The sequence below is a fragment of the Phascolarctos cinereus genome, unplaced genomic scaffold (assembly GCF_003287225.1).
Source record: "Phascolarctos cinereus isolate Bilbo 61053 unplaced genomic scaffold, phaCin_HiC Scaffold_2;HRSCAF=192, whole genome shotgun sequence".
Taxonomy (NCBI): domain Eukaryota; kingdom Metazoa; phylum Chordata; class Mammalia; order Diprotodontia; family Phascolarctidae; genus Phascolarctos; species Phascolarctos cinereus.
The window spans coordinates 81,140,939-81,157,128 of NW_027555625.1; the positions used below are offsets into that span (position 1 = coordinate 81,140,939).

General features: G+C 37.7%; 1 protein-coding gene across 4 annotated transcripts in view; it reads right to left on the reverse strand.

The window, feature by feature from the left end:
- Positions 1-9,535, reverse strand: part of PRKD3 (protein kinase D3) — a 99,737-nt gene extending 90,202 nt beyond the window's left edge. For 2 of the 4 annotated variants that reach the window (XM_020964839.2, XM_020964836.2), the window contains exon 1: positions 5,624-5,760. The gene's annotated coding sequence lies outside the window, so the exon portion shown is untranslated. Of the gene's footprint in view, positions 1-5,623; positions 5,761-6,914; positions 6,976-9,375 lie in introns of those variants that run through there. The other 2 variants (XM_020964837.2, XM_020964838.2) reach the window with 2 other exon arrangements.
- Positions 9,536-16,190: the final 6,655 nt, after the last annotated feature.

Here is a 16,190-nt window from a genome sequence, read left to right on the forward strand (position 1 = left end):
AAAGACCATTCCAATAATTATTTGAAAAATGGAATAAGCTGCCATTTCAGAAAATAAGTTCTCTACCATAGGTGTTCAAGCAAAATTTGGATACATGCCAACTTCACTATTAATTCTAAGATCTATCATTCGATTTAAAATGCAAATACTCCTAGATGAATCAACACATTCAAACTGAAGTAGAAATGACCAACATAAAATACTTTCCCTAGACAGGAATAACAATGCTGAGGGAGTGGGTTAATGTTTCTAAGTGGAAAAAAGGGATCTAAAAAAGGGAAGGCACAGCAACAGATAAATTTACCTACTTATCACAATTGTAACTGTCACCATCCCTATTTGTACACTTTAATAAACTCTAGATAATTTTCTAAGGGGGGAAGTGTTTCTGCCATGACTATGAAGAGGTTTTTTGGAATTCATGTAAATGTATACATATATATATATATATATACACATAAAAATTCATGTTATCTGGCAGGTAGAAAGTGTATATTATGTGATGCTAGTTCACTTTCATTGGCAATAAATTACAAAAATGCTTTTTCTAACTCTGACAAAACATAGAATTAAAATTTCCTTAAATATTATGATTACATATCTGATTCAAGCAATTTTAAAGAGCAAGACAAAACAATAAGATAATAGTCAATGAGGTATAATAACATAACAAATAGTATCTATCATACTGTGGATACTACACTGTAAATCTTAAAAAATAATGCTACTCATAAAGGCTACTTGATAGTTATATAGTTTCATATACAAGTAAAAGATATGCAAATTCTTAAATTAAATAATGGTGTATTTCTTATTTGTTGGGCCCTTTTCATCAAATTTCATTTTTATTTTCCCATTAGGGCTTAACAGCTAAATAACAGTAAAATTTCACAAACATTTAATAAGATGACTAAATTCAGTACCAAAATATACATTATTTCTATATTAAGCTACATCCAAACAATCAGGACAATTTTTATAGAAAACATTTTAATTAGCTACTGTAATACATTTCAACAGGCACACACATAGAAGAAACTAAGTGAGCTGTCACATTAGCTTCTACCCACTCATTCCATCTGTTTTCCCTCTCCTTACTTTGTTTATGTGATAAACTTAATTGGAACTCTGATTTGCTGTGCAAAAGGCAGTTAATATGTAGAGGTCAAAATAGTAGACTGGAATTCAAAAAACCTGAGGCCTACATTAAATGTTCAGAACAGAGTCATGTTCTCAACAATACAGCCACATCATGGAACATCTATGTATGCCTTTATTCTTCAATTATAAAATGAAGAAAATAGTACCTGTTCTCTATCAAACCAATTAGATCAACTGGATAAAATCCATGTGTTTTTAACACCTAGAACAGAAAGCCCACACCACTGATATTATCATCAAGTTGGCAAGTACTTCTATTTTGTTTATTAAAAACTTCTCTGGTGCTGTTTCAAAGGTATCTCTCACATAGTCCCTTTAAATAATCTTTCACAGTATACAAAGCAGAAATGAATGGACTATGTCTGTTTAAAACCCTTACAGAGAGAAAGCATACTTCCCATTTTTGTATTTCAAGACTTTTCCTTTTTTTTCCTCTGAATCTGTTACACAGTTGTAAAATATGTTAAAAGGAATCTTGATGTTTTAGCTTAAAATGATTTGTACTGAAGAAAATGAGAAAAGATTTTTTTTTATATTTAGAACATGAAGAATGGAATAATCCTTACATTTATCCTCACTAGAAATCTGTTAATTTAAATTCAGTCTCATTTATGTTTGAAATGTGGAGGAGCTAAAGGTTCTTTTGTTTTTTGTTGGCAGGCATATGCTTACTGATTAGAATACAATGTGGCCTGTTTCAATAGATATTGATCATGTGGCCACTTCCATTTTCCTTAGATTGCAAACTTCCATTAGGCAAATACCTAACATCAGTTTATAATCACTGCAGTGATTTAAAAAAAACATTTTTACATGACTTTTTAAACACTTTTTTTTTACCAAGACAAAAATCAAGGTTCAGGATTTTCTATTCACAAATTCGTCCAAAGCCACTGTAGCTCTTTTCTCCTGGCATCAGTTATCAGGTCTCTATTAGCTGCAATAAATTTCTGCCTGTTATCTAAGTACTTGATGTCCTCCATCTTGCCACATGTGGCCAAAGTCTTATGCTTTGCAGTGGAACGAATACCTGCTAATTCTCAGGTAGAATAAAGGAAGTTGGAAGGCATGCACCACCACCACCACCCCTCATCTAGACAAGCCAATTTTCAGCTAATGGACCACAAATAGCACAAGTTCAAGTCTAGAAGCTCTCAAGACAGGAATGATCCATGCTCGCTCATATGCTAGCCTTGATATATCTATCACCATTCTGCACCACTGTTATTGAAATGTATGACTCATTAATATTCAAAGAAGTAATTTCTCAAATATTACTTTAATGGTAAAACTTCAAAAAGAGGAAACAGGTAGGGTTTTTTTCCCCTCAAAGCCGTTCTTGCAATTGACAGTGAAACTAAGCATTACTGTGTCCTAAATAAATTACCACATGTGTTTTATGATACAATTCCAAATAGATAAGAACATTAAGAAGATCAACTTGAATTAAGTAATTGGGAAAAATCTTAATATAATACCAACAGCTCTCTTATCTGAGTTATATTTAACTTTTAATAGGATGCAAAGACCACCAGAACCAAAAGTTATGAACCCCCACTTTACAACACAATTCTAACATAATTTAACAAACTCTCAATTCTAACATAATTTAACAAACTCTCAATTCTAACATAATTTAACAAACTCTCAAATAATTTCCCAACAGAGCAAGTTCTGTATCAATTAACTTTCTTTAAAAATGGGCAATAACTTAAAATGTTCCAAATAATTTTAGATTTGTCCTTTAAAATAAAGACTAAATGTTTCTTTCCCAACCAAAGCAGAGAAATTGACTTAAATATACCTTCAATTTTTCATATAAGTAACTGCTATTAATTTTACATGGAAGATACTTTGTATGAAAACCAAATGATTTACTTATGTCAATGGTTCCATTAAGACTAATCCACTGAACAGGAACCAATTTCTATTTTAAAAAGATCACCTGATGAAACTGAAAGTTTATGGTTTTTATATATTCAAAAGGCTCTTTGGCACATTTTTTAAATTAAGTTTTAAAAAGTAAACTGGAGAACATACTTGAATCTGAGCCATGTTGATATAAAATGTGAAATATTTTAAATTATAAGGACTATCAGGGAAATTAATTTGTTACAAAGGATGAGTACAAGCTCTTCTCATCAGCCATGCCATTATTTATACATATCTTCTACTGGATTGAAAACTGTGATTAATGATACTTACATTATAAATATTACTTTTGTTTTTGTTCAGTCCTGTCTGACTCTTTGTAACTCCATTTGGAGTTTTCTTGGCAAAGATACTGGAGTGGTTTACCATTCCCTTCTCCAGCTCATTTGACAAATGAGGAAACTGAGGCAAACAGGGTTAAGTGACTTGCCCTGGGTCACACAGCTAATTAGTGTCTGAGGCTGCATCTGAACTCAGGTCTTACTGACTCCAAGCCAGGGGCTCTACCCACTTTGTCACCTAGCTGCCCAAATATTACTTTGACCAAAATTAATATATCAAGAATCTTTTACCTGAATTCCCAATGACTGATTTCAATCCAGATTTTATTGAAAACTCCACCAAAATAAAGCTATCAGGATACTTTTAAAAAGTAAAATTGGAGTAAACCCCTATAAAACATCCACTTTTACAAAGCCTCTAAAAGACAAAACTATAGCTCTCTCTCCATCTTCTGCCATAGGCTTTTAAAAATAATCACAATATAAGCAAAACTGCTAACTCTGAAAGTTTAGGTATCTGCAAATATTACATATTAAATTACATGCGAAAGAAATACAATTTTAACAATAATAATTACAGTCAATACATCAAAGAATAATTGCTATGTTAAGTGCAGAATAAAAGCAGTTTTAACAGCTCTTCTATAACTCAATGTCTTAGAGAGTTACCACTAAGTTCAGAAGTTGTGACTTGACTTTTCCAACATTACTCAGCTACTAACCATCACAAGCAAGATTATGAAACTAGATCTTCCTGCCTCCAAGTATGGTATTCCATCCAATATCCCTTTATAACAGTAACATTTTTTCTAACAAAATTCTATCAAACTTTTTAAAAACTAAAATTTTGTTATCTGCATAGCCTCTCCTCTACAACCTCACTTAAACCCATAGTCAGTAGTTCAACGTAAAATTTATCCTACACAATCAAAGATGACACTGATAAGTCTCATTTCCTGTATGTATGGGTGTGGCTGTTAAATACATGTCTTGCCATCTATCAACAGAAAGGTTTGCAGGTCACATTAAGTCAGTCAATTTGATTTATATCAGGAGCTGCTCAGAAGGCAAGGCCTAAGTCTGAGTATTTCAATAAAATAGCCCAGAGACACCCAAACAGTTATTATACAGTTATTTATTTGTAATATGAAAACAAACAGTGGCACAGTTGAGTCTTCTAACCTTTAAAAGCCTCCCTACACACACCAGCTCAAAACAACGCGCATCAAGGCAACAATCTGCCCCCCCCCAAAAAATCTAAACAATCAGGAAATTGGGGCAGTGGGGTGGGGGGCAAGAGTAAGAGACACCCATGATTTTCAAAATACCCACCGTCTGACAGAAAAGTGATGGAGCCAAGATGCAGAATGAGACATATATTTTTGGACCTGGCCAATGTGGGAATTTGTATTGCTTGACTACACACATATTACATAGGAGTGTTCTCTCTCTCTGCCCCCCCCATCTGCTGTCTCTCTGTCTGTTGGTCTGTCTCTGTCTCTCCCCTACCTCTGTCTCTTTCTCCCTCCTCCCCCCGTCTGCCTCTCTGTCTCTGTCTCTCTCTCTCTGCCCCCCCCATCTGCTGTCTCTCTGTCTGTCGATCCGTCTCTGTCTCTCCCCTACCTCTGCCTCTTTCTCCCCCTTCCCCCTACTGTCTGTCTCTTTCTCGGTCTCTCTCTCTCCCTCTCTCTCACCAACTGGAGGCAGAGAAAAAATACCTGTAAATTGAGAAAAGACCCATTTTTTAAAAGCACCATTCACACCAATTTGGAGCTAACGGTATCATAAAAGATAGGGCTGAAGTGCGACAACTTTCCCAAATTTCTGCAGGGGCAGCGCGAGTCCCGGCACTAATGAAACAGACCTCCCCTCCCCCTCCCCGCTGGTCTCGGGCACCCAAGGAGTGACCCCCGAGGACACCTGGGCAGCCCCGGAGCCCAGTCCGGACGGCGCGGCGCAGGGCAAGTCGCAGAGCGAGGCTGACGGGCCCGCGCAGAGCCACGCGCCGGACCGGGACGGGACCGGACCGGGACCGCGCCAGCCACAAAAGACGCGAGACAGAAAAGTTCCGCGGTCGGCCCCGGCCCGGCCCGAGCGGCTCTCCCCCGTCCGGCGCCCGCCGCCCCGCCCGCCCCCGGGCCGGGGTCCCGCGCGCCCCCCGCCCGCGAGAACAAAGCGGCGGCCCCGGGCTCTCGGTCGCTCTAACTTTTTTCCAAGCCCGCGGCTGCGCTCCGACGGCGACTACTTACTTTGCCGAGGCGGGCTGGGTCCGAGCGTGGGGAACTCCGCCGCCACCGCCGCCTCAGTCCTGGCCCCGAGCAGCCCGCGCCGCCTCACGCGCATCGCCTCATCCCGCCCGCTGCGAGCGCCCCTTCCTCTCCTCCCCCCCTCCTTTCCTCCCCAGCTCCCCTCCCCGTCCGGTCCTACCGCCGGAGGGCGGGGTTGGGGGGGGGCCGCGAGGGGATGGGCGGGGGCGGGGGGAGCCGGGCGCGGGGGCTGCTGGGAATTGTAGTTCCTCTTTCCGAGCCCCCCTCCGGAGGGGCGGGGAGGGGGCCGCCCCCCACTGGGAGAACAGCTTATCGGCTCGCTCGGAGCCCCGGGTGGGCGGAGGGGCGGCTCCTAAGGCCTCCCCTACGGAAGAGGGAAATGGGGGTAGGGGGGCGTCGCGCGGCCCTTTCTTTAGGTGGACTCGACTCGCATCCCTGAGCGCCCGCCTGCTTGGTTACGGGTTTCAGTGCCACGTTCTGCTTCCCTGGCTACGGTCAGGGGGGAATGGCGCGGTGAGAGGGAACAAGGTGGCAGCCTCGGAATTGAGGGGTGGGGGATAAGCCGAAAGCCGCGTCCCCAGAAAACTATCCGAGAGCAGTCCCCGTCCACTCCGGCCTCCCCAGGGTGGGCCATGCCATCCATCCTCCCCGGCACGAGCACACTTTGTACAGCAGCCCTGGCATGCCCAGAGGTGGTGGCACAGCAAAGTGAGCAGCGTGGTCCGGGCACCCAGAGTGCCCTCTTATCTCGTAGCTTATTTGGTAGGTAGGGCACCTCCAAAGAAAGTATGCAAAGGTGTGGATAAGAATCTTCTAGATAGTACATACTTAAAAAAAAATCACAACTGCCCTCCATGCAACTGGTGTCTTGGGAGATGTCTCTGAAGTGGTGTATTTTCCACTTAGAATTTTAAAAATATCACGTTTTATTTGTTAAGAACATAAGCTATATGAAAACAATCCGATTGTCCTCAGCCGACAGTCTGTCTCTCCCAGAAGATGCTCTTGAGATGCTGGAAAGATCCGTCCAGAATGTCCTTGGCACAAAAGGAAAGGAGGTAACTTGGGGAAAGGGAGGGGGACATGGAATAAGGAAAGGAAACAAGTTAACTGCCCATACACACACCCTTTTTTACCCAGGCATCTGCCTCTCATCTTTGAGAATGAGTAATTTTAAACTGTTTAGCTCATTCAAAATGAGGCAAGTAAAAACAAATAATTCTGACTGCATCTTAATCCCTTCATTGAAGAGACATATAAAAGTTTCTCTTACCCAAGTTTGTGTTTCTGTCTTGCGGTTGCCTAACACAGCTCTGAGCCCAACCCCAAATGGCATCTCTCAACAAGATTCCCAGTACCTCATTGGAATAGTCTGCAGCCAGTCAGAAAAGACTGACTGACTTCCAGTTTCTCTTGTGATCTTTAAAGGGACAGAAGTAACTTTCCCTGGAAATCACTTTTCTGAAAGATGAAAGAGCCAAGATGATGCACTGAATAGGCTTCCACGTATGAGGAGGCTTTCCCTCTTTTCAGACACCTCCTTTGGACAAGAATCTCAAGTTTAAGTACCAACAGTTAAGTTAATGTTTATAGATCCCCTCCCTAACTCCTTTTCTTCATCCATTCTCCTCTGCTCAATTTAAGATGAACACTTTAATAATTAACTTTTAAACAGAGGTTTTATTTATGCTTTATGAAATTCAGTTTCTTCAGGACCATCCATTTTAATATTAGATGACATTCGATCAAGGAATAGACAGGACATCATAAAAACACCTATCGCCATAAGAGTACTTTATATTAGAGAGAAATAGATGATTTTCTCAGTATCTTCTAGTGAAAGGTGACTTTTTTTGTTATCTCTCCTAATTGTACTAATGCAAATCCAAGAGCTTTATCATCTTCCTCTTCTGTTGCTGCAATCACATCATTCCTGTTCCTACTCACACATTCTTAACACCACCTACTCACCGCTGCTCGCCTGCTAGGGTTCCCAAATGACACACACAGTGGGTTACTGAATGACACAACACCTAATAACCATATTCATGTGTTACATAATAGGCCCATATACATGTAGAACATTGGCTATTTTATTGCTGGTGAGAGAGAGAGAGCTATAAAATCCAGTCCCTTCGGTGTCAACAGTCTAATGACTTAACCTGCTAAGATTTGGAAACATTGCTAGAAAACTTCAAACAGGAACTGTGAATTTCTGAAAAATTGGCATTGCCATGTGCCCTTATCCATTGCCTGACATAGAGTTGGACTATTATTCAGAAATCATTTGGGTGCTCCCACAAGTGTGTGTGTGTGTGTGTGAGACACAACTGATTGTTAGGAAAGGATTATTGGGGAAAGTTACCCCTTGCCAGATGAGGCAGTATTGTTCAGCAAACGGCCATCATCTTTGTTCTCTTTATATTTCTCAGATGCACCCCTTTTTCATCCCGTTGCCATAATCCAGTCCAGACTCTCCTTACCTCACATCTACTACTGTAGCTTTCTAGCTGATTTAGTAGACCCGTCTTCTCCAATTCAACTAGCAAACATCTGCCAGACTAATCTTCTTCAAATAACTATTTTTTTTATCAAATCATTTCCCAATAAATGAATGCATAACTGTTCTCTGTTGCCTAGCATACTAAATCCAAGTTCAAGGACTATTTTGTAATCTAGTTCTGCTTTTTTGTTCCCTCTCCCTGAAACCCCTTTTCCCTTGTCTTCCCATTCAAATAGTAGATTCTCTTCAAGGAACTCAAGTTCCATGCTCTCCAAGAAGTCTTTCCCAACTACCCTAATCTATACAATTCTCCCTTCTCTCAGTTCAGTAGGTTATATTTTAGCGTATACTTCTCTACTTAAACACGCATACATATCAACTGAGATCTCTTTTGTGCCACTTTTTGTGTGTAAATCAATGGTGGTGATATCCTGTAGCACAATTTAGTAAGTAATTGAAAACAGTTTTGGACCTGAATTATTTTCCTCTTGTGTCTTGTGTATTAATCTTTTCTGCCCAACAAAATTGTTTGAGAAATAAGACTATATTTTTAAAAATTTCTTTAATTTTCCTCACAACAGCCTAGTATAGTATTGTAAGCATAACACATACATAAATACTTGTATATTGTTTTGGTTTTTTTAAAGAGAGGTAGCCCAGTGTAATGGAAAGCTCATTAGATTTGGAATCAAAAAAACCTGAGTGCAAATTTCAACTCTTGCTTCAACTCAGAGGAACTTAATTAACCTCCCTGGGCCTCAGCTTGTATCTGAATGGTGTAGCTTAAGGGCACTCAGAATAACATTTTTTTCAAAGCCAAGGAAAAGAATCATTCTTATTTGCTATTTTGACTGCAGACCTCAGAAGGTCCTTTGGGAAGGTAAAGGAGATAATCCCCAAATGTATTTACAGAATCAAAAGTCGAATTAAATTAAGTTTGCATGGGTTATTGTGGAATCTTTTTTTTTTAATCCTGGACTTTTTAATGTTTACTTTAAATGGATTTTAATGTAAAATCATCTCATGAAATATTCTGGACCCAAATTAGGGTTTGAGATGAAGACATCCAACTAGAAAAAACAAAGAGGGAGCCACAGAACTGGATAGAAGACTAAATTTAAAACTTAATAAAATTATTAATCATAGCTGAATTTTAATGAGTCACTAGAAATACGACACACCTGACCAATGAACCATGCCTAAGGAAGAAACTGGGTTGAAGGCCTCCTACCTGCTTACATTCAGGATCAGGGTCCTTTGTCCAGATGATCAGCTTCACTCCTGCCTGTGGGCGCAGAGGGGCAAAGTTGCTGGTTCCTCCTTCAAAAGCCAGTGTCAGAAGAGTAAGAAAGGGTTTAGTCCAAGAGGTCCTACGTAGGCCCCAAGGCCTTTTTAAGTCTTCAAGAGGAAGTACTTGCCTGTGGACTTTCTCAAGAGGGCCCTCAGGTGACCAGAAGGTGTCACTGCAACATTGTCTATGTTACCATCTTGATGTGTTGTCCTAGACTAGAGCAAAGAGTGAGCCAGTCATTTGTCACTGTAGACAGTTCAAAACTTCTACTAGCTTATGGCTTTACAGTATTAAACTAAGTTTTGAATTCTGTTCATTTTTACTCTAAATTCCTAGGATTTACCATTTCTCTGGCAAGAATGATGACTTCGCATCCCTGAGCTTTTTAGATTATTTCTTGAATTTCTATAAATAATGCTCCAGGGTTTAGGTGAAGTGTCTTTTGTGGTATCTCTAAATTAGTCTAATCTGACCTTCTTCCTCAAGTCATAATGAAATGTCTGCAGTCGTCCATATTGATAGCTTGCCCTATCTCTTGGCAGTATTTTTCCACCCAACAAAAGTTATTTATCAAGTGCTGTGCATCCCTTAGATGCTCAGCCCCTCTCCCTCCCATGCTAGAAAGGTTACTGATTCTTCTTATCTATGCTCATTACAGGTTATTTTGTGGCACTCCTTTTTCTAAAAGCATAAGCATTCTCTCTTTTTGTGGTAGGACTTTTATCATTCACTGAATTTCCCTCCCTATAGTTGCTATGCTTCATTCTAATAGCAATAATTAGGAGTATGGTTACAAATTCCATTCTTCAACTTTGCTTCTAGGCATCCATTTCCGGTCTTAGTCTCTCCAGATCTAATCCCCTCTTTCCTTTTTCCTATCTCAATATCCATATAATGAAGACACAAAGTATCCAAGGTCCCACTGTTCTAATTACTGAAACATTTGTCAAGAATTTTGCCATCAAAATAAATAAATTTAAATTTTCATTTGGATCAAATATTAGTTTCAAATGTCTGTGTTTTTTATTTTAATTGTTCTAGTAGAAAGGATTTCCTCTTTGGAGGGCTACACATGTGTATAAGGTACTATGTTTGAGGTAACTGACTCATCTTGTTTATGTTCCTCCAGATATCTAAATTCAAACTTGTCTTTTATTGTAATAGGCATGTAACATACTAAACATTAATTTTAATATAACCAGGTTTGACCAGCAACGGACGGATATTAGTATTTTCACAATCATCTGCTGAGCAATTAAGCTTCTTTGTAAGGAAGTTCAGCTGTATATTGTTTTGTAGGATTGGTGCAATCACAATGGCGTTTTCATAAATTGAAATTGCAGATGGATTAGTTCATTTAATTTATAACAGTTGACAGAGTCTGAGCATCAATAGCTAACAGTAGTGGTAAAAGAATTTGTATGAATATATTCTGTGCTTTCCTAACATTACCAAAACACCCAAAATACCATGTTGATGTTTTCAGATTTATAAATAAAAAGACATAAATACAGACTACACATAAGCCTCTGTGTGTATGCGTGTGAAATGCAGAGTTTAGGTTATATTATTAGCTATATCTTTCGAATGAAAATATGCTTATTATTTTAAATAAATAAATTTAGTTTTACATGCCCTTATAATCTGGCCTTTCTGCTGCCCCACCCCATTGAACAACAACAAAAAATACTACTAATAATAAAAACTTCATTATAAACATGCATAGTCCAGCAAAACAAATTCCCACATTGCCCATGTCCAAAAATATATGTCTCTCTGCATTTGAAGTGAATTGTCTCTTTGGCAGGAGGGAAGTGTCAATTTTCATCTTAGTTCTTCTGGACTTGGGTTTACCATTGCATTAAACTCAATTCTAAAGTGTTTCAAAGTTGTTTTTTCTCTATAATGTCATCTTATAAATTTATCCTAATTCTGCTCACTTCCCTCTGTGTCTGTTTATAGAGGTCTTCCCAATTTCTTCTGAAACTGTCCATTTCATCATTTCTTAAGACACAACGATATTACATTACTTTCATATGTCATAATTTGTTTAGCCATTCCCCAGTTGCAGCATACCATTTTAGTTTCTAATGCTTGGTTGCTACAAAAAAGCTGGTATAAATACATATATTGCGCATGTATACACATACATGCTCGACACATGCACACACACACACATACACACACACACACAATTATAAACCTAAGTCCTTTTCTTCTTCTTTGATCTCTTTAGGATATAGGCCAAATAATGGTATAGCTGAATCAAAGGGTGTAAACTGTTTAGTAACTTTTTGGGCATTGTTCCAAATTGCTTTTCAGAATGGCCACACTAGTTCCCAGCTCTACTAACAATGCACAATAGTGACTGTTATCACTTCCAACATTTGTCATTTTCTTCTTTTCTCATGCTTGCCAGTCTGATAGGCATGAAGTGGAACCTCAAAGTTGCATTTCTCTAGTTATTAATGATTTAGAGCATTTTTTCATATTGCTGTTGATAGTTTTGATTACCTCCTTTGAAAACTGCTTATCCATATCCTTTGGCAACTTATCTATTTAGGGAATAAGACTTTTAATTACAAATTTTAATCAGTTCCTTATGTATCTTTTATTTACATACATATATACACATATATATGTGTGTATATATGTGTCTATATCAGAGAAATTTATTGCAAGGATTTTTCCACTTACCTGTTGCCCTTCTAATTTTAATTACATTAGTTTCTGTAAAACCTTTTAAACTGCATATAATTTTATGTAATCAAAATTGTACATTTCATCTTATATGATCCTCTCTGTCACTTATGATATCATGAATTCTTGCCCTATCCATATACTCAAAAGGCAATTTGTTTAATGTGACCCTTTCTATCTAGGTCTGGTACCTATTTGGATTGTGTGAGGTATTGGTCTAAATTTAATTTCTGCCAGACTGCTGTCTACAGTTTTGCAAGCAGTTTTTGTCAGATAGTGAGTGTTTCCCCACTTTTAGGGACAGGCTTGACACCAGTATCCTGTTAATTCAGGTTTGAGTTGCGGTTGAAATAAGACACTTGTAAATTATTGAACAGTTAAGAAAGGAGGTTTACTTACAGCTAGATGGTACTGTGGATAAAGTGTTGGACCTAGAGTCAAGAGAACCAGAATTCAAATCCAGCCTCAGAAACTTACTAGCTGTATGACCCTGGGCAAGTCACTTAACCAATGCTTGCCTTAATTTCCTCATCTGTAAAATGGGGATAATAATAGCATCTCCCTCAAAGGCACTTAACACAGTGCCTGGAACATAGCAAGTGTAATAAAAATGTTAGTTATTATTATTAATAGCACCTACCTCCCAGAGTTGATAAGATGACATATATAAAACATTTTGCAAACTTTAAAGACCCTAACTTTAAAAAAAAAAACCTATCCTGAAAAAACCATCCTCTCTTAGTAGTCCTATAGCCTTCCTTGCCATGTCTAGTTATTAAATGCCAAAAGCTAGGTATTATTAATATATGGGTATTATTTGGGTAGTTACTAAATGCTAGTTACTGTTACATGAGGTATTTTTCCTCATGTTCTGGTCACTTTTAATTTATTCTATGCCCCATGACTCACCATCTGAGAACTTATATATTGTTAGCATGTTATATTTGATCATTTTCACATATTTTGCTCCCTTAATTGGAATGGCAGCATATCGAATATTGAGTGCTAGGTTTGAAGTCCTGAAGATCTCATTTTATAGCCTGACACTGATACTCACCTGTCATGTGGCCCAGGGCAAGATGCTTACCTTCTGTCTACCTAAGGAAGCTCTCTAGAGTAATCTATTAAGGTATAGACATGTGCAGTCTATCCTAAAGCTGCTGCTGAAAGAACACAGATCCTTCTAATAGTGGCATGTACCTGGTGTTCCCTAATTTGGTGTCATCTTGAATAGAAATCCACACCTCATTCTGAAATGTTTCTATACCCTTTAATCATATCTTCACTATGCTCGAAGGAGCAAAGCAAGCCATGCTTTATGAAACCTTCCCTGATCACCCAGTGTATGGTAATATCTTCCTCCTCCAAATGGAAAGCATTTATAAGCCAAACCACTCATTTGGCCTTTATCATCCATCTTATTTTGCTATCTCTTTGTGCTAGGTTGGCAACTCCTTGAGATGGATGATTGTGCATTACATTTCTTTATAGTCCTAACAGTAACTGCCATGTAACATTTTGAACATATTGAGTGTTCAATAATTTTTTTTAAATTTTAAATGAATTAAACCCCAAGAGAAGCCTTACTTGTTTTGTTAGATCTCACAATTGCCTCCATGTTTGATCATTTCCCCCAGAGAATCTGTACGTGTGTTATCTTCCTTATTTTTATAGCCTATCTTTGGTTCAATAGATCATTTTATCTGGAATCCTCCATGCTTTTGTAATAGTATTTGAAAAAATAGGAAGTCTTTTGAGGGAAAACCTATCGCAGAAACCCAAAATAGTCAATCACAGAATACCTGGTAGTCAGATCTTTCCAAAGCAGTTGACTGTAGGGAGGCCAAAGCTTGATATATAAAGAAATAAAAATGATGATACAATAATAGATATTCATCAAAATATAAATAAATGAAATATTAATAAATAAAAATATAAAATCCCACATTGAAGGTCTGTATTCAGTATGCAAGGGGCCTTTAGTTACATGTCTTGACATTTCCTGGACAGTGGTGGAGCATAAGGGCTAGCAATCTTATCTTTCTGTTATTGCCACTCTTTTGCTAATGGTCAATCTCTCCCCTAACCACTAGCTGTTTCACTGATGCTTACAAACATACCTCTTTTAAAAACTCTCTCTTTTTTTTTAAGGCAATTTGGGTTAAGTGACTTGCCCAGGGTCACACAGCTAGTAAGTGTCAAGTGTTTGTTCTGAGATCATATTTGAACTCAGGTCCTCCTGACTTCAGGGCCAGTGCTCTATCCACTGTGCCACCTAGTGCCCCTAAAAAACCCTCCCTTCATCAATATTTAAAATAACTAGTTAGTACAAAATATCTGAGAGTGTACTTGTCAAAACAGACACAGGAACTATATGAACATAAATATAAAATACTTTTTATACAGATAAAGTTAGATTCAAATAATTGGAATAATAGATATTGTTCATGGGTAGGTAAAGCCAATATAATTTTTAAAATGACAATTTTACCTAACTAATCTATTTCTTCAATGTCATTCCAATTCAATTACTAAAAACACAAATTATTGAGTTAGAAAAAATAATACCAAAGTTCATTTGGAAGAACAAAAGGTCAGGAGATTCAGCAGTATCAGACCTTAAATTATATTACAAGGTGAGAACATTGTTGAAGTATTAAATGGATAATTTAAATTATTTTAAATTAAAATTTTCTTGCATAAATAAAACTAGTAGCCAAGAATAGAAGGAATGCAGAAAATTGGGGAAAAAAACTTTAATGGATGATCTCTCAGATAGGATGTGTTGGAATACTGCTGTGATGTAGGAAATGATAAGCTAGTTGATTTAGAAAAATATGGAAAGACTTGGACCTATGAAGGAAGATGCTTTCCACCTGCAGAGAAAGAGATGACAAATGGAAATATGCATAGTACAGTCATATGTATATATGTGTGTGTTTATAGATATTTATGTACATATATGTATGTATGTGTATATATACATACACATATGTATGTATATAATTTAATTATATTTAATTTAAATTTAATTGTATTTAATTGTTTAATTTAATTGTAGCATTTAATTGTAGCCTTCTTTAGGGTGGGGGTGGGGGGAGGAGGGAAAAAATAAAGTAAAAAGTGCACAGCAGAGAACAAAAGAAAACTTATGAGGGAGCAATGAAAAGTGGGGTAGCTTTGAAAACAATGTGTAGTATTTATTATATAGGTTTTCTTGAAATGGAAATTTATTGTTTTATATTGAATCCTCTCTTATGATCTGTTGTATACATGAAAATGTTCTTTTGGTTTTTTTTTCATTTCTTGTTTTGTATTTATGTTTAAAATGAATTTTAAAATTTACAAAAAAAAAAATACAAAAGCCCGCTCTTGAAAAGCCATCCCAGCTCTTAGTTCCACCCATCCCCCCATGCCTAAATTCCTTGAAAAGACCGCCTATAATCAGTGCCTCTACTCCACTTCTCAATCAAGTCTTAATCCTTCGCAGTCTGGCTTCTAACTTCATCATTCAATTGAAAATTCTCTCTCCAAAGTTAGTAATTATCTCCTAATTGCAGAATCTAATCCAAAGGTCTCTTCTCAATCCTCATCCTTCTTGACTTCTCCAAAGCCTTTCACCCTCTTCTTCTGGATACTCCTTGAGGTCAAGGACTGGGTTTTTATCATTCTTTGTATCCCCAGAATAATATAGTGCCAAGAAAATAGTAAGCAGTCAATAAATACTTGGTGGCTTAACTTATCCTTTGCTCTTGCTCCAGGAATGGCCCAGTCATCTATTTCTTTGATGAAATATTTTATGCCACTTTTGAGGTACAGTTATGTTCATTGGTAGTAATAGTGATAATAATAGCATTTTTATATAGTGCTTACTATGTGCCAGGCACTGTGCTAAGTGATTTACAAACATTAATTCATTAGATCCTCATCACACCATTGGGATGTAAATGCTATTATTATCTTCATTTTACAGTTGAGGAAACTGAAGCAGAGGTTGTGACTTGCCCAGAATCACACAGTTAGGAAGTGTCTGAGGCTGGATTTGAGCTCAAAGA